Here is a 24,066-nt window from a genome sequence, read left to right as displayed (position 1 = left end):
TATTTTTCCAGTCTTCTCCCATTGGAGTTTGCTTCCACCTCTGCCATGTGCAATTCCACACCATGCTCAAAACACTCCCAAGTCTCTCTCTCTTCCATTATCAATTGCCAGCACCAAGTCCTGGCATTTAACAGCTTCTGTCTGTGGCTCCTCCTCATCTTTCAAATGTGATTTTCTAGCATAGTTGCATATAAACTCTGCTGCTGTACAATTCGTCACATCAGTACCTTCGACATGTTGTGATTTTCCCTTGCACTAGTCCATTGCTGATGCTTTTTTAGAAGCCTGTAATCCTTGTTCTGTATAAATATATATTCATTCACATTTGAATACACATATATAAATATAGATTAGTAATGCAATATATATATGTACATACACGCATATATATGTTAAGGTTTTCTTTCAGGTAAAATTGAATCTCATCTGTTTAATCAGATTTTCATCAATTTTTGCATCCTCAATGGTCTCTTGAGTTCTCTGCAGTCTCATAAAGTTATTATTTCTACTTATCATTCAGTACATGTTTACTTTTAGTTATTACTTATGACGTTTACCTAGACTCCAGTTCTAGCTACAGAGTATGACTTCTCCATTCAGTCTGACGCTCTCTTTCAATTATAGAACAATATAATTGTGTTGCATGCTAACCCTAGTAAGTATGTAGCTTTCTTCACCTTTAGTATAGAGGCGAGGGAGGGACAATGTGGTCAGAAGAGGAACTGGGATATTGCACCACCATTACTTGCTAGAAAGCCCTTATTGACAAGGACTTGGGGGAGGGCTTGAGGACTCAGAAAAGTATGGTCTCAGGTTTCAAGGACTTCTGCAAAGGTACAGGAAGTACCACCAAGAAAGAAGTTCAAAGAAGGAAGGTGGTAGAAAAAAATTGCCTGTGTTAGTTGCTAGTAGCCAGGCTCAATTACTAAGGAGCCAAACATGAACTCTCAGAATCTTTACAGCTTAACTACTGCCACACTTCACCGTCTAGATCCACTTCTCGCTTAGTTGATGCTTCCACCTTTCCCATATATATGTACTGCCTTTCTACAGAGAAATACCAATGACCCCCTTTTAGATAAATGCTACTTCAACTCCTAGAGGATAGTTCTTTATTGAAAGTCCATTAAAAGTTTCTATAAAAACATCTACAATATACAAGTTAAAATAAGCAAAGGAAAAAAGAAAGAAAAAGAAATAGTCTTAAGCTTCATAAACAAATCAATAATGCACTTGTTGGTAATCTAGACATGAAGGCAGTGCTGTCTTTATAGAGAGAAGCAATTTTCTGAGGATGTCCTTTGTGGCTTTAAGTAGAGAGAAGAAAGTACTTTTTGATGTGATCACACAAGGCAAAGGATATATAGATGACAAGAGGGTATTGATAGTTTGGAAATAAAATTGAATTGAGTGCTTGAAGAATGTTAGGAGAAGTATTGCCAATCTTCACCTTCTTTAGAGGGGTGGAGATAATCTTGACAGAAGTGAAATAAAGATAAGGAATTTATATTTTCATTTAAGCCTATGCTACTATATACATATTTTATATAATGTATGCATAATTTATAGAATTTAAAAATATATACTTATGTAAATATATGCATATGCATTATATATAATATATGTATGTGTGAATAGTGAACATACAAGTGGACAAATATTGTGACAGATTTTATGGATATTCCATTATCATCTGTTCTGGTAAGTCTCTCTATTTGTTGAATAAACCATGAAATAAGACATGTATGGTCCTTGTCATTTGGCATTTCAGGCCAGATTTCTGGCTTGTTTGCTGTGAATTTGCAGAACTATTTTCTCTTTTTCTGTAGCCACGTTGTTATGTGTAAAATAAGGGGTTGTGACTCAAAAATGTCCAGTGGCCCTTAGAGTGCATGGTTTTAATATGATATTGACCACTTGGACTCCCTTCATTGACCCTGTCCCCCACCATTACTGTCCTGGGGGATCAACTAGCAGCAAATTCTCTTTCAGAGAGTACAGCTGTCCTCTGTTGAGTCAGAAAGGTCAGTCAGAAGAAAAGGAAAAGCATGTGACCATGACCTGATACATTTTCAAAGAAGAATAACAAGAAAAACATGGATCAGAATTTAAACTGTTATGATGAGCTAGCAACATGACTAGGAAGATGAGTAGCAAGATGGATAAGACAGACTAGCACGAACAACCCCATCTACAAGAAGACCTGAGATTGAATCCTGCCTCCCTCGTGTTCTATGTCTGCACACTTATTATTCTGAAGCTCTGTGAATGAGAATGTCATGCAGGTAAACAAGATGAGAGGCATCTATACAATGGAATGTTATTCTATCTTAAGAAGGAAGGAAGGAAATTCTGACACATGCTACGAGAATGAATCTTGAGGACATTATACTAAGTAAAACAAGTCAGCCATGAAAAGACATTCTGCACAGTTCTACCTACGTGAGGTCTCATAGAGTAGTGCAATCCATATTCAAAGGATCTGGTTATCAAGGGTCAAGGGGAAGAAAACATGGGGAATTATTTTTTACCATATGCCAAGTTTCAGTTTTTAAGATGAAGAGTTCTGGAGACAGACGTTGGTGATGGTAGCATAACCATATGAATGCATATAGCACCACTAAACTGTGCACTTAAAATGGTTAAGATGACAAATTTAATGCTAAATCATAATAAAAACTAAGGTAAAAATATTAAAAGTTATAAAATAGCAAGTATATCTCGTTCATAGTCATTTATAGTATTTGTTTTGTAACAGATTTATTTGCTAACTTTGTATCAAGTTTCTGCTATTTACTGAGCATGTTCTAGGTAATTAGGATCTAAAATGTATGGTCAGGTCCTGTCTTCAAGGAATACATAGTGTAGAGCAGGGAAAGAAAATAAGTAGAAGGGAAGGCTAGAGGTAAATAGTGAAGGTTCTGAACATCCGAACTTTAATTGGCAAACTAAGACTGAGGTTCTCAATTTGGGATGATTTTGTCACCTGGGAGACAGTTGCCAAAGTCCTGGGACATTTCAGGTTGTCACATAAGGGGAAGTTTCTAAAGCAGCTAGCAGCTGGTATTAAAGATGCTGCTGAACACACTGCAGTTTGAGGGCAGTTGACCACAACAGAGAAATCCCAGCCTAAATATTACAATAATTCCCTATTTCAGAGCATGAGAATTGCGTAAAGAACAAATCTGAAATACCAAACAAAATTTAGCAGTATGTTATCTAGAGCACAAATTGAGAAAACAGAGAAGCATAGTGGTATTCTCTCAGTTTTATCTTCCCATATTCCTTTTCAGAGGATTACCTTAAGAAACATTAAATGAAAACATTCCTTACAAGTTTTTAGATATAAAAGTCATACTCCTGAAGAATGAGATTAATAAAAAATATCATAAGAATGGACACACATTGGTTGATTTGAACACACCGGGAGCCTATGCCTTTCTCATCAAGCTATCTATTGATTTAAAGTGGAAAGGGTGAGCTACTGCATCTCTCTCCTAAGTGACCTCAGATCCTCTTCTGCCTTTCTGCTCCTTTACGTGTATCTCCTTTTCCTTCCCGTTCTCTTACCTCTTCCTCATTGTCTGCCCAAACCAGTATTTACCCACCTTGGCAAGCACATTTGTGTCTTCTGACTTTTTCACTAGTGACATTATTCATGTGATACTAGACTCTTAATTTTTTTTTAAATTTGTGTATATTAATTGTACAAAATAATGGGAATAATTATGACATTTTCATACATGTATGTAAGATACTTTAATCATTAGTAGTCATTGATTACTAGTCACTGACATGCTATCAGTAGTCATTGACATGCTATCTCTTTTTGGGTAAGAATCACAACCCAAATATCTTGGCCAACTGAAAAACATCCTTTCCTCTTGACCTGCAAGTCAATTTAAAATAAACATTTTAATTGAAAATAACTATTTTAGCTCTTTCCCATCTTACAAGATGGCAGGTGAAAAAGCTGAGAAGCCACCCACCAAGGAGAAGAAACCTGAAGCCAAGAAGTCTCATACCAATGGCAAGGTTAAGAAGGACTAACCCTAAAAGTAAAAAGTTCCACTGGAGCTGAAACAGTACTAGTTAGAGGAATTGGCGGATACTCCCAATCTTCTATGTGTTCCAGAAAGGCAACATACAAGAGGAAGTACTCCTCTGCTAAATCCAAAGGTGAAAAGAAAAAGAAGGAAAAGGTTCTTGTTACCAATTGGTGGTGACAAGAATGGTGCTGCCCTAGTGGTTAAGCTTTGCAAAATATCTAGATATTATCCCACTGAAGATGTCCTGAGGAAACTGTTGATCCACAGCCAAAAACCTTTCAGTGGTTGTGTGAGGAAGCTGGGTATAAGCATCACTCTGGGGACCATCCTGATCATCCTCACTGAGTGCCACAGGGACAAGAGAGTGGTTTTCCTCTAGAAGAGGAGAAATGGCTTGCTACTTGTGACTGGACCTCCTTTATCACCAGCCCCATAAAAATTGATTGTGACAATGTGAAAATCCCCAAACACCTCACTGACACTTACCTCAAGAAGAATCTATGGAAGCCCAGACACAGTGGAGGTGAGATCTTTGACACAGAGATAACAGAGCAGTGCAAGGTTGATCAGAAAGCTGTGGACATGCAGATTTTACAAAAACTCAAAGCTGTTCCTCAGCTCCAGAGCTGCATTTGGTCTGTTTTTGTTTCAGCAAATGGGATTTATCCTCACAAAATTGTGTTCTAAACTTGTAACCAAGAATCTAATTCAATAACTGATAAGTTAAAAAATAGATATTTTATTTGAGAAAGTAATACATTCATATGCATTTGCAGGAAGTAATAGAGATATATCTTGCATATTATTTATTCAATTTCCCCAATGAGAACATTTTGCAAAACTTTGGAACAATATCACAACCCATATACTTTGATTTATTAAAGGGACAGAACACTTCTGGGATCACAGGACAATGATGCCACCCTTTTATAACTGCTTTTTAATCATCTGGCAACAAGTACTCTGTTCTCCATTTCTACCATTTTGTCCTTTGAAAGAGGGAATTTTAGAATATGTGGCATTTTGAGATTGGCTTTTTTTCATTCACCATGGTTCTGTAGAATTCAATTAGGTTGATAGTTGTATTTATTAACATACCAATTATAATGTAATCCTAATAAAGGCAGGCAGTGTGTCTTTTTTTGATTACTGGAGAGTTTAGAACAACACTCAGCATATGGTTGGGCAGTGAACAAATGGATGAACCAAGATTAGCAGTGAGTAACAATTTTATAGGATATCTGTTTTTCCTTACATTAGATATGAAAAAAACCACCTGAAACCCCAGAGACCAAATTAATGCTATGATCAGTATCACCTGCTGTCTTTGAGGCAAAACATCTCTCTCAAATTTTGCTCTGCCTTGCGTAAGACCACTCCCAGCTGGGTTTGCCCACTTCTATATCCCAATTTACAGCATTCAGATGATTATTCTATCTTCACTTATATGTTCATTCATTTGCAAATAAATGAATGAATGCTTCAACCCTATTTTTCCATGACAGATTACTTCTAAACACAGGGGGCAATAATACCTCTCTAGAACTTGAAGCAGGAAATAATTATAGCCACATCTATGTTCATGGTAAATTATCTACCATGATTACTGAATAGGAGAATAAAGTCTTTTCTAAATATTTTACACTGATCACAGGGTATAGTAAAAAGAACTTTCCTGTTATATTTTTGAAGGAGTTTAAGAAACATGCTCTATTTCCTGTTTACTTTCTAATAATGGCTTTATATTGAAGTCATAATGAAATATTTTAATGATAAATATAAGCAAAGAAATTCTACATATTAAAATTATAGTAATAATTATATCAGTAGACTAATATAAAAATTTATGAAGATATTGAACAAATGAAAAAATCAGTAAACACTATAAAACAGGGATCCAAAAACTTTTTCTATAAAGGCCCAGAGTGATAATGCTTTAGGAATTGCAAGTCATAAGCTATCTGTTGTAATTCTCAACTCTACTTTATTTCAGAGTTTATATTGAGGTTAAGGATAAAAATGGTTTACAGCTGGCACAGAAGGAGCACTGGTTTTCATGTCATTCAAAAAATGAGTCTAAATTCTGGATCCACTGCACATGTATCTTTGTAGCTCAAGCAAAGTGACTGTACTCCCCAATGTCTGGTTGCTTTTCTTGGAAAACTCAGATCCTAAGATAACTATGTGATTAAAGCCCTTATATGACCTAGAGGTGAACATACCCTGTGATAGACTCACTGAAAGTGAGCACTCTTCCATCTTGCCTTCTTTCTTCCTTGCTATTGATACATGAAATTAGGTTGAGAATATTAAATGGATTAAAGTTTGCCCTAAGAAGTAAATGAAGTTGTTCTTAAATCTCAGTACAAAAAAAGCAAGAATTTTTAAAAGATATCAATATTACTGAATGTTTATATGTCAGAGACACTAGCCTGAGGTTGTAACCTGCAAGGTCTCACTGTTCCTCATGCCAGGCCTAGTAGGTGAGATATCTCTCCATTTGCTAGATTGGAAACTGAGACCAGGAATTCCGTGCTTGCTTAGGGCTGAGTTAATAGGCACTGCAGCCAAACTGCAGAAACTTGTTCTTGTCCATTTTGTTTATTTCATTGTTATTATTCGGACTCAGATATGGATTTGAGTGGTGAGTGCTTGAAAATTGAACATAATCTTTTCACGACAATTTAATCTTTCTGGTTTTCATCTGTAATCTGCCAAGCAGATTAATCATCTCCTGAACCTATTGCCTTATAGCAATGTGATCATGGAAAGCCATGTTTCTCTCTCTCTCTCACTATGTAAGTACATCATACAGCTAATCTGTTATTGTTCACTGCTCCAAGACAGTTCAGTAAGAATGAGAGTTAATAAATAAATGTCATATGGGAATGTAATTTGATCAATACCTCTTTCAGCACCTGGAACTGCAAACTTCTCCTAGCTTTGCAGAACCAATCACTGAACATATTCAGACCAAGCAACCCACTGATAAGGACAAAAATGGTCACAGAATCATCACTTAAAGAACCTTGAAAATGCTATGCATTGGTGTTTATTGACAGGGAACACATATATTCAAAAAGGAAGCTAGGTGAATTCAAAGCTAGATAGAGCAAATGACTGAATAAGGAACAGCTAGCTAATCACATATTCAAAGTCTTTTATTTCTGAAATCACACCATTTAGCCACTTCACTTGAGGACATCTGTAAGTTGGTTCTATTATGCCTCAGAGCTGGTTTACATAAGTACCAGGATAAGGCTAAAATGGCTTCCATTCATACAACAAGCCTCTAAAAATAATTGGCTCCTTGAAATGGACTGTTTCGTTTCTCCCTTTGTTTAAAACAGACAGCTCCAGCAATATAAAATTGCTACTCAGGTGGCTTGAGTTCTAATAGTGGCTTTTTTTGCACATTAATAGGAAGAAAATTGTTAAGGCTTAGTGATTCTGAATGAATGAAATTGGATTTCATAAAAGTAATGAATCCCAGCATCACTTTAAAAAGTGATGTTTCTTTTATAACAACGTGTACCGTTTTCTAAGATGTACTTGCATAAATTCATCTTTATTTGTACCTGTAGGATGATGTCATAATTATAAATGAAGAATAAATAATTTGTGGGTCAAGACACATTGCAAAAGAACAAAGAGACTTGATTTCACTCTAAATTATTGTGCTAATGTCATTATTAGTGTCATTTAAGAATCTGAGTGCTTCCTACTTCTCACTGTTACAGGTCCAACATGAGGGAAAAAAGTTATAATCTGATCTAGAATCTAAAGAATACAGTGGTGTTTGTCAAGGATAATTTTTTTCTTTGAAGGATGAAAAGACAATAATTTCTCTTCGTATGAGGCCTTTTATATCATGAGTCTTTCACTGAGATTCAGTGAAAAGTTTTTAAGTCTTAATTATAGGCACATTCATTCTATTGTTTCTGTGTGGTACAGGACAAGGAAACACAATTAGTGGAATATTGTAATTAACCTTCGTGGTCTGTGTATTCTTGTAGATCTGAAGCACTGGCTAGAGACCATAAAATCCTTTGTATTACAGGGAGTGAGTCCCGGGATTCATCAGCATGAATAATCAAGGTAATTTATTGTGACAGGGAAAGCACATTGCATTCCACACCCTGATGACACAGATGGGGAGGAATTTAGATTTGAAACATAAACCACAGACAAATGATGCTTCCTTACTTATACCTTTACTTTCTTCTTGTCTGCCTTTGTTTTTCTTCTGTTCCCTTCCTTACTCCCTCCATCTCTTCTTTCTTGCATTCCAGGGTTGTGATAAACCCTGAAATATCAATATGATTTATACTTCGAAGTCACTTGATTTTTTTTTCAAGCTATCAAAGTGATTCACTCATGTGGCAACCAGCCAACACTGATGTCACAAATGATCTCTTCATCCACAATATACATTTCACAAAAGTTCAATGCATACATAAGCAAATATGAAACCAGAGGGACAGGTCATTCACTTTGGAATCAGATGGACCACAGGAGAAAATTTTGACTTCAGCAGGTCATAACCATATGAATATGAAAATAATCTAGATAACACTGAAAAGCAATTGATTTGTAAACATAAGTTTGTAAACCCACCTCATGGTGTCTAACTGAGTATCTGACTGATAAGGTAGAACACATAAGCCTGAGCAGAAATTTAAATCATTATTTTGGATTGCACTTTGTTTCTTTTTCTGACTCCATTCCTGGGCTGAGAGCTGAACTGAGTATGTAACTGCTGACCAGGAGAATAGAGGAGTTAACCATGAAATTGAATTGGTTAGATACGAAGTATAGCATTCAAACTCATTGTTTTGAGTCAAGGACTTTCTAATATTGGCTGTTGACAAAAAACATATCACTGAATTAGTAATTATAGTAAGTTTTGGTGTAATGAACTAATAGTGTTCCTTCATTACTCTATGCAAAATTGGAGAGTAGAAACCACAAAACATTTTAGGAAAATAGGATTGGGTACACAAGACTCAAAATTTTCACCAATTACTCCTAATAAAAGTAAAAAGATAGGAGTATAATAAAATAGTGGCATATTTAAATATGCCTAAGTACTAAAATAATACTATAAATACCTATAAGTACTAAAATAAATGTGACACATTGCCTTGAAAAATGCATAGACAAGCACTTGGACGTGTTGTGAAGTGGTAGAAGAAGATTACTTGAAATCAAACAGAAAGTTAGACCACCACCTGTGGATAGGCGTGGTTCATAACCTGGTTGTGGAATAAGGCTATTTAGGCATGTTTGAGGTACAGCTAGGTTCAGCTGGTTCTATAAATAAAAAAAAATACATGCAATCAATTAAGAAATAATTACTGTATTCTTGAACTCTTTTCTAATAAAGCAATAGTGTTAGAACAAATTCAAGTTTTTCACAACAAGAATTTTTCTGATCTCACTGTATGTCTCATAAAATACAAGTAATGAAACAATTTTTTGGCTATAGAAAATAATCTTGCTAGAATGCCATTGTAATTTTTTTCAAATACCCCATAGTGATGGGCATTATTAATAATTAACTGAGAGTTAATTATTAATTATAATTAAGATATAATTATAATTATAATAAAAGATACTAGGAGTATCTTTTGCAAACGAGGACTAAGGCCATCTAGTCCATTTGAAGGAAAGAGGCATGCTTCTTGGTGTGAATTATTTGTGAAAATAACTGTAACATTACTAATTGTACCATCTCTCAAGATATTATCCTATGGATTAGTATTTTAAAGGAATGCTTTTCCCTGATAATCTTACTTATAATGCATCACAACTCCTCGTAATGCTCTCTATTTCCAAGTTAAAAGAAAGCCCCTTTAGTGCAGGAAACTCAGCACTTGTGTCAATGACACAGATCTTTCAATACAGCCTGGAATGTCTGTGGCAAACAATAGTAACTGTTGCATAAATGGGTCAATCAGTTGATTGTTCATGGCATTGATGGGGAATGCTAATGCACGCCCAGCTTCAGTTATCAATACCAACCTTGTCTTGAGTTACAAATCAAATAAAGAATTGAGAAAGCTGAGAACCCCTAGAACAAGCTACTTAAATTGCTTCCTTATCAGTAGCCCTGAGCAAAACCAAGCAAGGCTGAAGGTTGGGAATATGCCAAGTAACTTGCAGTGACTTCTTCAAAATCTCTTGAACAAATATATTCTAGAAAATAAAAAACAGCATGGTAGAGAAAGTCCTAGACCAGGCAAAGCACCCAGAATTACTGTGCCTACCTTCTGCCGAAGGAGTGGAACTAGCTGAGAGACAGTACAGGAAATTGGAGTTCCTGTAGTTGTTTATGAGAAATAAATGAGAGAAATATCAATTTTTGATGGAGATCAGAATCTATGTTGTCGTGGTTGTGATGATGTTATTTTTCTACCAAGCTGCAATTGCTAAGGAAAAACATAGGGGTCTTCAATTTCTATTACACTAGGCATGTAGACAACACCTAGCATTTGCAAACATTTCTTTGAAAAATATTTTTTTATTTGAGCACATAGGAAACTATTCTGTGAATCGCATTCATAGGTGTGGAAATAGGCTCAGGTAAAGGAAAGAAAAAATATCATCACAAAGCTAGTAAAGAGCAAAGGCGAGGCTTGAAATCTAACCTCATTTGTTAATATTGTAGTCATTCATTCACTACATCAGCTTTCACCTGGTTGGGGGAAGCTTCAGTAGTGTCTCTTGCTTATACTTTCACTCACTCTGTCTACCTATTAGGCTCTTTACTGTCCCCAAACCCACTGTCTTCCTCTTTTTTATTGCCCCTGCCCAAAATCCCTTTCTTTCATGTATTTGCCAGGTTTACTACCTCAATCATGCACCTTGCTAGGCTTCCCATGACACTCTGCTTATCTAGATCATAGTCAGTATTTCTGTTTATTCTTCCATATCCTTCATTTTTATTCAAAACATTTGATACTGTTTAGTAATGTTATCTCAGTTGCACATCCATTTACTTAAATTTTCAAATGTGTAAATCTACTATTTCTGTTCGTAATAACAAAATCTTATAATTGATCAATAAATTAAGGATAAGCCTCTGGGTCTTGTCACCACAGTAAGTACATATCACTCTGGAGAAAACTGTCAATAACAAAAAAACAAAAAAACTGCTGTGTCCACCAAACCAGGCTTCTCTCACATAGCAGCAATCCCTTGGTTACTTATTTGACAGAGAGGAATGTGTCTTGGAAGGTGTCTTAGAGGAGTGGGGGAGCAGAGCAATTGAGTAGAGGAAAGAGGGAGGAGATATCTTTTTGCATATTTGGTCTAGGAAGTCTTACAGATGTGGCATCAGTCCTTACACCCCTTAGGCAGCCTCCCCCACCTCACCCCATGTCACACATAGTTTATATAGATAAGGGAAGCTCAGACGCAGAAAACTTAGCCCAAGTTTCAAGATGCCAGAAACCAAAACTAGGTCTCAGTGATTCCAGATGCTTTGAACAGCTCAGTGATAACTACAACTGCAAACTGTGTGACTACCAACCCAAGACAGAGACTCTCTCCAGCACTTACAAAGCACTCCGTCTTCACAAGTAATCATTGCTTTCATGCTTAGACCTTCATTGATTTTCTTTATGGTTTTATCACTTAAGCTTGCAACTCTAAATTCTGCATTTTGATTTTTTTTTTATTTTAGGAACTCTTTCTATTCTGAATGACAGTGTCTGAATTCTTACCATCTGTCGTCTCTTAGTCCCTACTATGCTCATGAAAATTAGCCATATATCCTTGAGATGGCTTAATGAATTCATTTTCATTGACATAAAATTTTGGGGAAAATTTATGTATTCTACTGGATATCTATGTCATTTATCATATGAGGAGATTAGAATTGCTGTGACAAGGAGTCTTGTATATGTGTGCTGGCAAATCATTTATGTATCTTTTAGGAATATACCAAGCATCACGTACTAGAGTTTTCCTCTCTGTGTCTTTACTTTTAGAACATACTTCACTAACTGCCAAACAATTGGCATCATGCTTGCCCCCACGTATACTCTACCAATATTCTCAGGTATCTACATCTTTACTTTCACTTGGAAGTTCCTGTCTTTCAAGTTTAACTGTTGTGACTTTAATATTCCTTATCCAAATATGCAATGCAATCATCCTTCCATTTCAGAAATTCTTAATTTTAAAATAATCAACATTGTCAGTATATTTTTACCCTTAGTTCTTTCAGTATTCTTTCTAAATGTTATTTGACTATCTTGATATACTGAAGGTAATTTTTTCCTATCACACAGAAACTTCATTCTTTTTTAAGTATTCATATTTAAAATATATTTTTAATTATACAATGGGATATAGGTCAAATTGCAATTTTCCCTTGTATTGATAAATACCTCCCTTGAAATATTTACTGAAAATAAAATTTCTTGTCTATTTTTCTCAAGTTGTATCCTTATCATGAATCAAGTGTTAAAATGTGCCCGACTTTCTACTTGATTCTTTTATGTAATACTGACTGTTTATTTCATATCATTGCATGGATAGCATATAACATTTACCTTGGCTTTTGTATTAAGCATTAATTACTGGAAAAGCAACTCTTGCTGTGATGTTCTTAAAAATCATTTTACTTGTTTAACTATTACCCATATGTAGAACTATTATCCATATGCAATGTTGCAGAACAACCTTATAATAAGTCCCACACAAATATATTAAGACTGATAGGAAACGTTGAACCTGGCAAGACACTAACTTTATAATTTCCTATTTTCCAGCTTATAAACACATGTCTAAATTTAATAATATATTCCTTAATTCCTTTCAGAAATGTTTTTATACCTTTCTAACTAGGAGCTGTACAATTTTGTTAAATGTGTTTTTCTATATTAAATATATTTGATATGATAGGAAATAAGTGGGGTTTTTTTATTTCAATTTTTAACTTGGATAGTGCTGGTTTACACAAATGTAACTGATTATTGTTTCTAGCAACCTGGCAACATTCCCTTATTAACTGTAATAATTGATGCAAAGACCCACTTGGAATTTCTCTGGATGCAATTCTTTCACCTCTTACTAATGAGATTGTTGTTTTTATCTTTATAACCCTTATATATCTTACATGTTTCTCTTTTGCTGTTGGACTTCCTATGGTCTCCAGTACAAATTGGGGTGGAAATTAGAATAATGCTATGCTCTCCCTGTCCTCAGTCTCAGAAGGGACGTTTTCCACATTTTCCATCAAGTCAAACCATTGCTTGAGTCTCTGACTAATAATCTTGAATTCTATTTTTATTTTATTGAAATACTTTTGTTTCACAAGTGCTTCGTGAATTTTTATCTAAGGAACATTGTGAATCTGTTTATATCATCAAATGATTTCATCACTCATTTTCCAATTTGACAAAAAAGATTTCCAAATGTTAAGTCAATCCTGCATTCCTAGAATAGACTCAACTAGGCCATGGTACAATTTAGAGAAAGAGATGGAAAGGGGTAGAGAGAGGATGATTTGTCACTGTGTTTCAATGCAGATGAGCCTATAAATTTCCTTCTAAAAGGTATTTCCAGATTGTGTTGTTAGCATTAAACTAGCTTCCTAAAGCTTGCAGGGAATTTTCTCCTTTTTAATTTTGTGAATAATTTTGTATAAATCTTTCTTAAAGCATTGTTTAAGTATACATGCATGATTTGTTATTGCTTCTTTTTTGTATATTTGCTTGTTTGCTCATTACCAGGACTGACTGTGCATTAAGAAAAGAAATATGTCAAAACTTTTCAGAGATTATTACATTGGTTCTGACTTATGGCAATCAAAGCAGTAAGGCTATATGATCATCAAGTGACAAATGTACTTTGGCCCAAGTCCTTCTGACATAGACTCAGTGTAGCTGAAGACTCAGCTAATAATCTCTAGTCATCAAAATCCCTCACAGCTCCTGGCCCTTCCAGTCAAGGCTATTCTGCTGAGAAAAGACAAGTGGAAGTATTAAGGAATTACTCTTTCTATCAAGACAGTAAATGAAAAACAATATTACAAAGTGTGGATATTGGGCTACCATAAATAATGAAAAATGAAACATTGCTTATTTCAACTATGTCCACACTTACTTCTCCCATTTAGCCTGCACAGAGGGCAAATGCATCTTAGAGAGTGAGTGTAATTGTCAGCCACTAATCTGTGATGACATAAATTAAGGCTGGTAATCCAAATGTGTGTATTTACTTAACAGGTGTACACAGCTCTTGGCACTTGATCTTCTGTTTTTGATACTGTAAATACATTTTCCTCTATTTCAATTTGAAAATGATGAGAAGGCATTGTGTTTTTACCTGTCCAGAAGAACAAGACCATTCTATCCTCTTATCCAAGATGATGCCAATTTTCCTGAGCTTTTCCATTTTTTTCTTTAGGAATCTTGATTAAGTAGGCTTTCCAAAACTATTTCACTGGCATACTATATTGAGTCAGCATATTGATTAAATCTGATGAATAGAAAACAGTAAGAACTTGAATGCATTAGAAAGATATATGGCATATAGTCAGTTTTACATTGTAGTGATAAAATATTTGAGAAAAACAACTTAAAAGATGAAAGTTTTAATTTAGCTCATGGTTTCACAAGTTTCTGTCCATGGTTGCCTAGCTCCATTGCTTTTAGACCCATGGCAAGCAGAAACATTGTGGCAGAAAAGTATGGCACAGAAGAAGCGCTGACTTTATGGTGGCCAAGAAGCAATGAGAACAATAATAATTTTTAAAAAACTGTGATTGTTAAAAATGTTGTCAGATAGCCAATGTGACAGTAAATTTAAAATATAACAAAATATTTAAAATAAAAAAGAGAGCAAGAATGGGGTGAGGACAAGATAACTGCCAAGGGAACATCCCCAGTGACCTATTTGGTTCAACTAGACTCCATTTCTGAAAGACTCCACCACCTCCCAATAATGGCATTAAATTATGAATCCATCAATGGACTAATCCATTGGTGAAACCAGAGCCCTCATGTTCCAATATCTCCAGAAAGCCCCACCTCTGAACACACCGTATTATGGACCAAACCTTCAGCACATAGCCTTTGTGGGGCCTTTCATATGTAAACTGCAACACATAGGATCTGAAAAATGATGGTAAGCCACATGAAAATTCAGCAGCTTCCATCTCACTGAAGAGTTTTTGAGTCCAGTGGTTTGGAAGATGCTTGCATGTTTCTCTGATGTACTGTCTTCCATTAGAACAAAAATAGGTAGGGTCATTGATGGGTCTTTTACTGGGGGACAACATAAGGCTCACTAAGTCTACCACTCTAACCCATTTTCTAAGTTTCTCTTAACACTTACAGTTTCTAATGGATCATGGAGAAAAAAGAGAGACCACATCACATTCTGGATGAATGTAATCAGCTGTTATTCTAGGACACTATGATTTAATACATCCAATGGAATTCATGCTTCTTCACAAGATGTCTCTTTTCTGATGCCCCATTCCGAAGATTGCTACCCTGTGACACAAACTTAAAACAAAGATTTAGACTTGCCATTGTGCTCTGATCCACTCTTCCTTAGCTGAGTTACCTTGGGGCCCATCAAGTCTGGAGTTCTGCAGCAATTCCTCATCAGCTGGTATATGAGCAATTGCAGCTCAGTTCGTCTCAGAGTCACATTTAAGTTGTATCCTTGCATGAGTAGTTGGTTCACAGTCCTGCTGATTTTTATGCTGTTATGTTGTTTTCTTCTTTTTAATTCACATTTATGACATTATGACCAATTGACTAGAAGAAAACCAAACAAGAATACCAAGAAAATTAAAAATCCCTCTTGCATGCACTACTGATGATCCTGACATACATGCTAACATCATCAACAGTTGACCTCTGTAGACTTAATTCTCTAATCAAGAGTGACAATTAAAAAGATTGAGATCGTGGAAAATGCTCTCAGTGGGCAGATCTTTGACCAACATAATTCTCTACTTTGTTAGATGAAGTGTCCCCATTGACACATGACTATTGGTCATTGATTTGGTTGGAGATTTGTAGACTTGGAAATGACAGAGTTCTGGAACAAAGAGGTCTACAGAGGTAGTGTAGCTAGCCTCCTAAAGTTGGAAACAGAAACTAAAGATATTTGTGTAGTGTCACTTCTCTTCATACTCAGATGGCTGTCAACAAATCAGGGTGCAAGAAAGCATGAGTGGATGTCAATCAGCCTCTCTCCTAGCCACCATTGCTCTGGCTTACCAGGAAATTAAACAAAGTGGCCATGTGGTAGCTTTACTTCCATAGTGGTAACAACATGGACGTCCACTTCCAAGGTTGGGTTTACTCCATTGCAACAGAAAGCCCTAAGTGCCAAGAGCACAGACCAGTACTAGCTCCTCAAATTACAGCATCACCTGTTACCAAGTTGACTACTCTAGACCTTTTTCATCATAATGAAGGGAACATGGTAAGGGAGGGGGTGGGGGCAGGGGGAGAAATGAACCAAGCCTTGTATGCACATATGAATAATAAAAGAAAAAGAAAAAAAAAAAAAAAGAAAGGAACAAATTTTGTCACTGGAAGATGCACAAACTATTTGTATAGATTTGCCTCTTTTGTCTACCAGAACCCACAATTTGTTGACTTATGTATAGTCATGAATGAGACCATAATTAAATTTAGATAATAACATTAGCATTAAAAAAGGTATTAATTAAGGATTGTCTCATATGATAATTATATTAATTTATTTAGAGTTATTTAAATGTCCCCCCAAAGAATTAGAGTAATGAAAATATAATTTTGAGTGAATTATGTGAATCTAAAAGTCATTGTTCTTTTTCTGTGATCATGGATATTTATAAGACTGAAAAGCGCTCTGAAGAGATTTTGTATAACATTTTCTGAAATACTTAGAGACAATGATGACAAAATGACCAAATACCATAATGTTGAACCAATTCAAGTCACATTTTCTTGGAGTACCAGGGCTTGAACTTGGGGCCTACACCTTGAGCCAATCCAACAGCCCTTTTTGTGTTAGGTATTTTTGAGATAGGGTTTCTCTATTTGCCCAGGCTGGCTTCAAACCATGATCCTCCTGGTCTCTGCTTCAGGAGTAGCTAGGATTACAGGTATGAGCTGCTGATGCCCACCCAAGGAAGATTTTGTGGTCTTATTTTAAATTTGTCAGGGCAAGGTGGAAACATTGGATAAGACAGATAAGCATGGTTCATCTTCCTGAACTCAGAATCTATAGCTGAGACTGTTTTTAAACCACACCAAATCAACACCTGACCTAGCAATCACATCTAGACAGACACAAGAAATACCTGCTCTTCCTTAAATCTGCACAGGTGAAGAGATGCCCATATAAAGATCAGAGTTCCTGCTCTTCTGCAAAAACCTGTAATCCTGTAGTTCAGTCATAGCTTGATTATAAAGTTTCAAGTTGTTCCACATCTGTCATTGTTATCTGACAATAGATGTGACTCTTTTATTAGCTTTCAATTATTCATCTTGTGAACCTGTAAATGAATAACAAAAATGCTGAAACATAATTGCATCCTTGAAAACCTTTTAAGTTGATATTAAATTTGCAATTTTATGTAGATTTATTTAATGTGATATGATTTTCAACTTCACTTAAAACAACAGAATAGTTAAATGAGATATTAGAACCTGCAGTTGGGAGTAATAAATGCGTGTAAGTCCAAGTGCATGGGAAGGGATCCACTCTGTGTTGGGCATCTAGCAATTACCCTTATTCATGTGAGGTATTCCACACAGCAGACACTTTGAAAATACTTACCACCTCACAAGATATGAACCAATAATTTAGATTTTGCAGAGGAAGGAGCTGAACATCAGCAAAGTCAATTAAATTTTATCCTCATTACAAAATTTGCAATATTATTAAGACATCATGGGCCAGGTATTTTTGTTGTTTTTTTGGTCATTTTATTTCTAGTATTACAAGCAGTGCTTATCACACAGCAGGATTTTTCCTTAATGTTTCAAATAAATAAATTTCTGGGAAGAATAAACATTTTATTATAAACTTACACTCACCTCTCACTCTGAGCTGATGTCTCTGCATTTCCCTTATACTGGGAAGACTTCTGTGATATCAATATAGTAATTTTGAAAGCTGGGTCTTAGAAGAATTCTCAGCTTTTGTTTTTCAAACTTAAGTGTCTTTTATGACAAGGCTCTCATTTTAAATCTAGCTATCAATAGATATTAGAATGACTAGGTCAGTAGTATACCATGACCTCCTACCTGCTAGAGCTCACTTCTCTTCCCCTCAGTGTTATAAATCTGTTTATAATTCTTACATTCTCAGTCATGATCACATTATGACAGGAAGTTAAGAAATAATAATCTCATTTCTGTTCTAAAATGTTTGATGCCTCATAAAGCCATCTCATGCTTTTCTGAATATAACCTCCCCCTTTTTTCATCAGATTCTTACGTGGCGGAATCTGATTGTCCAGATTCTTACATGGCATTTTTAGCTTAGTCTAAGATGGTTTAAGGTAGAAGCTGGCAAACTACCTATCACCTCGTTATGTAAACGTGGCTTTATTAGAATGCCATCCTCGTCCATCATATTTTGTCTCTGGTTGCTTTTGTACTGCAGCATCAGAGAGTAACATTTAAGTCAGAGATTATATGTCCACAAAGCCTGCAGTTGGAACTATTTGATCCTTTACAAAAAAGTATTGCCATCATCTGATGTAAGATACGTAAGTGCTCTTGGAAATGTCAAAAAGCTAACTGGCCAAGCATTTTTGAACATCTCAGAGAAAAACATAGGTATAGATGGACATTGTGTATATGGAAAACAATTTCTACCTTCTTCTGCTCCATATGCACATTAGGCATCTGAAGTGGAGCGTTCGAATTTGATGTGGAAGAGGTTTGATCCCGATTAGGGGACCAAGAGCACTCAGCTGAGCATTACAAACCTTACAATCTGCTGAGCTGTTCTACAAATGTCAAGCCTATGCCTCAGTAAAGAGATACCTAGCATAGATAAATCGGCAATGCAGCTATGTTAAGGCTGTTAAACTGTTAAATCATTTTTTGTTTAAAAAATAAGTAGAATTTATCAACACTCAACTATATAATAGACGCTATGCTATGCAATTTGCAAGCTGATTTAATCTTTACATCAACATAAATATGGTAGGTGTATCAATTATTTACATTTAAAGATGTGAAAATCTTGCTGGGATCCTCTAAATTTTCTTACACATCTCTGATGACAAGTAGTCAAATCAGATTCACTGGCTAGTGATCATAAAGACAGAATTTTATGCAGAGATGCTTGAAGGCGGGGAAAACATAATGATCAACAGTGAACTCCCAGACAATAAATTTGGGCACACTTGTTTCTTTGAGCTGATCAGCCCTGTTGATTTCACCTGTTCAGTGGAAGAAAGTTGGCCATCTCTCGAAAATGTAGGCTTACACCATTGCAGAGCTGATCTTACCTAACACTGACTGAATTTATGCCTCAGGTCCAGCAGCATCATCTTGTTTACTAATACATACTAGCATTTGAAACGGATGCTGTTAGGAATAAGGGTTTATGCCTCCTGTATTATCCACTTGCAGTCTTCTTTTATATCCATGGTCAAAGTATAATGCAGTCCATGCTAGAAATACTCAGGTCTAAGTGAGAAGACGCACCAGGAATACAGCCTATTTACATCACGTGCACACCTTCATATCTATGGATGTCTGTCCTTAGTATTCTCTTCTACCATACGGCCATAGTGCTTTTATATCATTAGAAAACTTGTCTATTATTTTTGTTTTTTTGTTTTCTTCATCCCAGGAGTTGAACCATGTATTTTAGAGTCTCAGGGCACTCAATTCTAACTACAACACTGTCAACTTTATACCAACAGGTATGATTACAGCCCGGAATCTCTTGCTGGTTTTTCCTTCCCTTCATGTCACTAGGTAGTCATTCTAATAATCAAACTATGGATAAAGCACAGTGCAGTGGGTCATCTCCCTAAAGCTTAATGTGATGACTTTATTGCTCCCTAAGTTCCTCTCCTCTTAGTGCCTGGCATGTTGTAGCCTCTATTGGTCCACTTGTGAGGGCCATCTAGCATAGTCTATCCAGACTCTTTACACAGAGAACAGGATTCCTATAGGTATTCTGAATAAACATTACACAATTATACTATGGTAATAAATTTGGATATAGAGAAGTGTGAAAAATGAGGAGGCAGATTCTTTGGTGATAACAATGCCAGGATGATTGGAACATCTAGAATTCAATTTAAGCTGTTGCTTAGAGACTGATGAAGGATAATTCTTTTAGCAATCAACTTGTACTTGCTGGTCAAGTATTCTAGTCCTTAGTGTAGTACTGATGAGACAAATAGTCCCTTTGCTCAGGGAGACTGTAATATACCAGGACACAGTGATGGACATGTATCTTTGGGCATATTCTATCAGCTGGCGTGTTTAATGGGTTATGGTAAATAAAATGCCTCTTCTCTTCACATATTCAGAATCAAGTGAGAAATAACACTTAGATAATATTCAGCAATCAGAGATCTCACTACCACACATCTTAGTGATACAGACAACCTGTAGCATAGAGCAAGGACTAAGAGCTAAGAGGAGATGGTTCTCTGTTCATCCAACTCCTCCCCGATCCAGTTAGAAATAGGTCAGTCCCACCCAGTGAATAGTCCCCCACTGTTTAGTGCAGGGAGATAAGAAAAGTAAATGAAAATGTTTCCACTGAAGAGATTAGATAGATTTCAGTTCATCAAACGTTGTATACATGTACCCAATCATCATACTTTATTTCATAAATATGTTTGAATTTGTCAATTGCAAATACAAATAAAAATAAAAATTGCTACAATGTATCTATTAATAAAGTCATTTCTGATAACAGTTACTGTATGTTTGAGTCTTATTAAAATTCTGATCAAAAATGATAAAACTGTATTTTGCTATATGCTTTGAGAAAATAGATTATCAGGAATACAGTATAAGAGATAGTAAGACATTACAATTTGCTACCACACTTTTCTAAAGACCTAGAACCTTATCATTAAATTTGGCAGCAAACCCTGTAAGAAAAGTGTTGTTATGTTTCTTTTTAAAATATTCAGAAGCAGAGGTATAGGGATATGGAGTGACTTTGGGGGTTAATAAGTGATGGAGCTATACAAGCAAATATCAGAATCACTTGCTTTTTTCCCTATCTACTTCCTCACCTGTGCATTCTGAACTCCATCTGTCAGAGAGGCACTCTGCAACATTTGTATCTTTTTTAGTCTAGTTAGGCTTTGTTTATGCTCTTGTATAAATGCCATTTCAACAATATATTTGCAGAAATGACTTTTTCCCTCAAATACACTGAACATACAAATACATCTAATATTGGTTATTTGGAATTATTTCAGTATAGAACTGTCAATCTCTCTGGCCTGGGGTATGAAGGTTATTTGTGATTGAATTTACTCCAATTTCAGTTTCTTTCCCCCAAAGAACTGCATGTTTTTGCTACATTTTCATTTGGTGAGAAGAACATCTCTGTGTATGTTCATGAAAAGAAGTATAATCTTGCATAAAGACATAGACATGCAGAAAACATGTTTCTGATGTCCAGAAAGGGCACAATATGTAAGTGGCACCTGGTGATGGCAACATCAGTATCAATATATTAACAAGCTCTATTTCTGTCTGCATTGCTGTTTATGGCAAGATAATTTCCAAACATTTAAGTCATTTAGTAAGCATACATTTTAATATTTTCCAAAGCCAATGTTAAAACATGTTTTCTTACTTTGAAAAGTAAGGATTCTGATTGCACAAGTAATGATTGCTTATTTCAAATTAATTAACTGCAACTTTTCCTTCATTGGCTCCATGTGGATGCAGCCAGATTCTGACTTAAGAAATAATAACATACTTCTTGCTTTGGAACTTTATTAATTTCCAGTTACAACCAGAATTTCATCCCAGTAAGATAAAGGCAGCTACATTTTAAAACTTACCTTTGGAATTGAGAAACCAGGACTCTGGCTTTTGAATGCTGGAAGGGACATGAGCCTCGTTCTGTATTAACTACCACTCATGTTGACTGAAGAAAAACCCAGTAAGACTTTAACGAGAAGTTATTTACAATGAACTTTCTCCTCAAGGGGACATGTTTACTGGTCCCTGTCAATAATTCTGTGAAGAAAACAGTGATTACATCTGGAAAAAAGTGGCACAAAATGGAATTAAATCAAGTTGTGAGTTCAGATTTTCTTACCCAGTCTAGGATGTGGACCTGAACTATATACTGAAAATGTTCAACCACAGAGTTAAAGTCATTCCACAATTTATTTGTTGTAAGGGAAAAAGAATCGTATATATGAAAATGTATATAAAACAGAGAAGAATTTGCAAATGTTTAAATCATTATACTGTTTTAAAAAAATTTTTTATAGTTATGTTGGGAAGGGGTACATTGTGGCATTTACAAAAGTTCTTACAACATATCAAATACATCTTGAATTCACCCTCTCCATCACTCTCTTTATATCCCCATCTCTCCATTACTAGAATAGTTTCAACAGGTCTCATTTTTTTTCCATTTTCATACATGTGTACACAGTATTTGAACCATATTCACCCTCCCAAACCCTTTCCCCACTTCCTCCCCTTCCCACTGGTACCACACACACCAGACAGGAAACTCTTAATGTAGCTGTCTTAAACAAACAAAAGTGCCATTTTTTTTCTTTTACAAAATCGGAGAACAGCAGGGTGGAATAGGTCATTATACTGTTAGTATTAGATTAGAAGCAGATCATTCAAGTTCAAAGGAGTTCATTGAGTTAAACTTCTATGCAAACCTACATGGATTAGTAGGTTAAAGTTGTTGTAAATAGGCACAAATATAAACATAGACATAGAGACATATATAGATAGAATCTAGAGACGCTTTCCTCACATTCTTATAGTTCACTACTCTATCAGTTTATCTTAGATTTCTTGTAGGTAGGGATCATGAAATCCTATAGTACTCAAAGAGTTTGAAGATCATCCAGACCCTCCCAAGACACCCATGAGGTGTCTTTGTGCTCAGCAACTTAAGACCTCTCAGATTAGCATCTTGGTATTTATATCTTTTCCCAGTTCCATAATCATTTGATTATGACCATTAATCTAAGCTAATATAAATGTTGATTAATACAATGAAGGACTACATCTTCAGGGAACGATGCATTACAAATGGAATTGTTTCTAGTTACCTTATATTATGCTAGATATTTTACATGTAAAAAGTCATACAATTCCTCACATCAAAGGTATGATGTTTGCACTATAATTATCTCTATTAAAATAGAAGAAATAGCCAAAGAATAACTAAGAATTTAAATAAATAAAAGAAAGAACTGTTACCCGAACTCAATCAATTGGGTCTGCAGTCTATAATCATAAATACTGGATGGTTTGATTAATTTGGATTCTCATCCACCAACGTATATCTTCCACATATCTGAAGACAGATCATCATGTCCCCTATATGAAAAACCTTTTCATTCTAGGCTAGTCAGAGCCAGACCCTTCCACTTTTCCCCATGGCACTGGAATTCCTCTTATTCTACTCAGTCACTCTCAGCAGACAGCGATCCAATTTTCTCATCCTTCCACTGTCAGTCAAGTCAATGTTCTATGGTGCAAGAGTAGGTTGAGAGAGGGAGCACAGTTTCCTTCTAACTGTGCCATAAAGTTTCTGCAAACCATTGATCATGCTACTAAACATTATCCTATTTCCTTCTCTAGTGGATTTTTATGAGTTTCTGAACTTGGTGGAAAGTATTCTAATCACATATCCTTCACGGATTTAGTATTTACTTTCAAACTCTAAGGCTCAGTGTTTTCTCCATGCCATAAGGGGTATGATATCAATGGTGAACATTTAGGTTGCTGTCACTTATCCTATTATTCTCCCCAAAGGTTCATAGTGGTAGCCATTGATCTCCAAGTTTTCT

General features: G+C 35.6%; 1 long non-coding RNA gene and 1 pseudogene across 1 annotated transcript in view; one reads left to right on the top strand and one right to left on the bottom strand.

The window, feature by feature from the left end:
• LOC141421751 (uncharacterized) overlaps positions 1-22,158 on the bottom strand; it is a 223,688-nt gene extending 201,530 nt beyond the window's left edge. Inside the window, exons 1-4 of the long non-coding RNA XR_012446456.1 lie at positions 22,078-22,158; positions 17,371-17,565; positions 15,596-15,829; positions 14,388-14,540 (exon numbers count right to left, since the gene is read on the bottom strand). This is a non-coding gene — a long non-coding RNA (uncharacterized lncRNA). The remainder of the gene's footprint in view (positions 1-14,387; positions 14,541-15,595; positions 15,830-17,370; positions 17,566-22,077) is intronic.
• LOC109674041 (large ribosomal subunit protein eL6 pseudogene) lies at positions 3,958-4,736 on the top strand (annotated as a pseudogene).
• Positions 22,159-24,066: the final 1,908 nt, after the last annotated feature.

The sequence above is a fragment of the Castor canadensis genome, chromosome 3 (genome assembly GCF_047511655.1).
Source record: "Castor canadensis chromosome 3, mCasCan1.hap1v2, whole genome shotgun sequence".
Lineage (NCBI taxonomy): Eukaryota > Metazoa > Chordata > Mammalia > Rodentia > Castoridae > Castor > Castor canadensis.
Note: the sequence above shows the minus strand (reverse complement) of the source record. Positions and strands in the feature narration are given on the sequence as shown.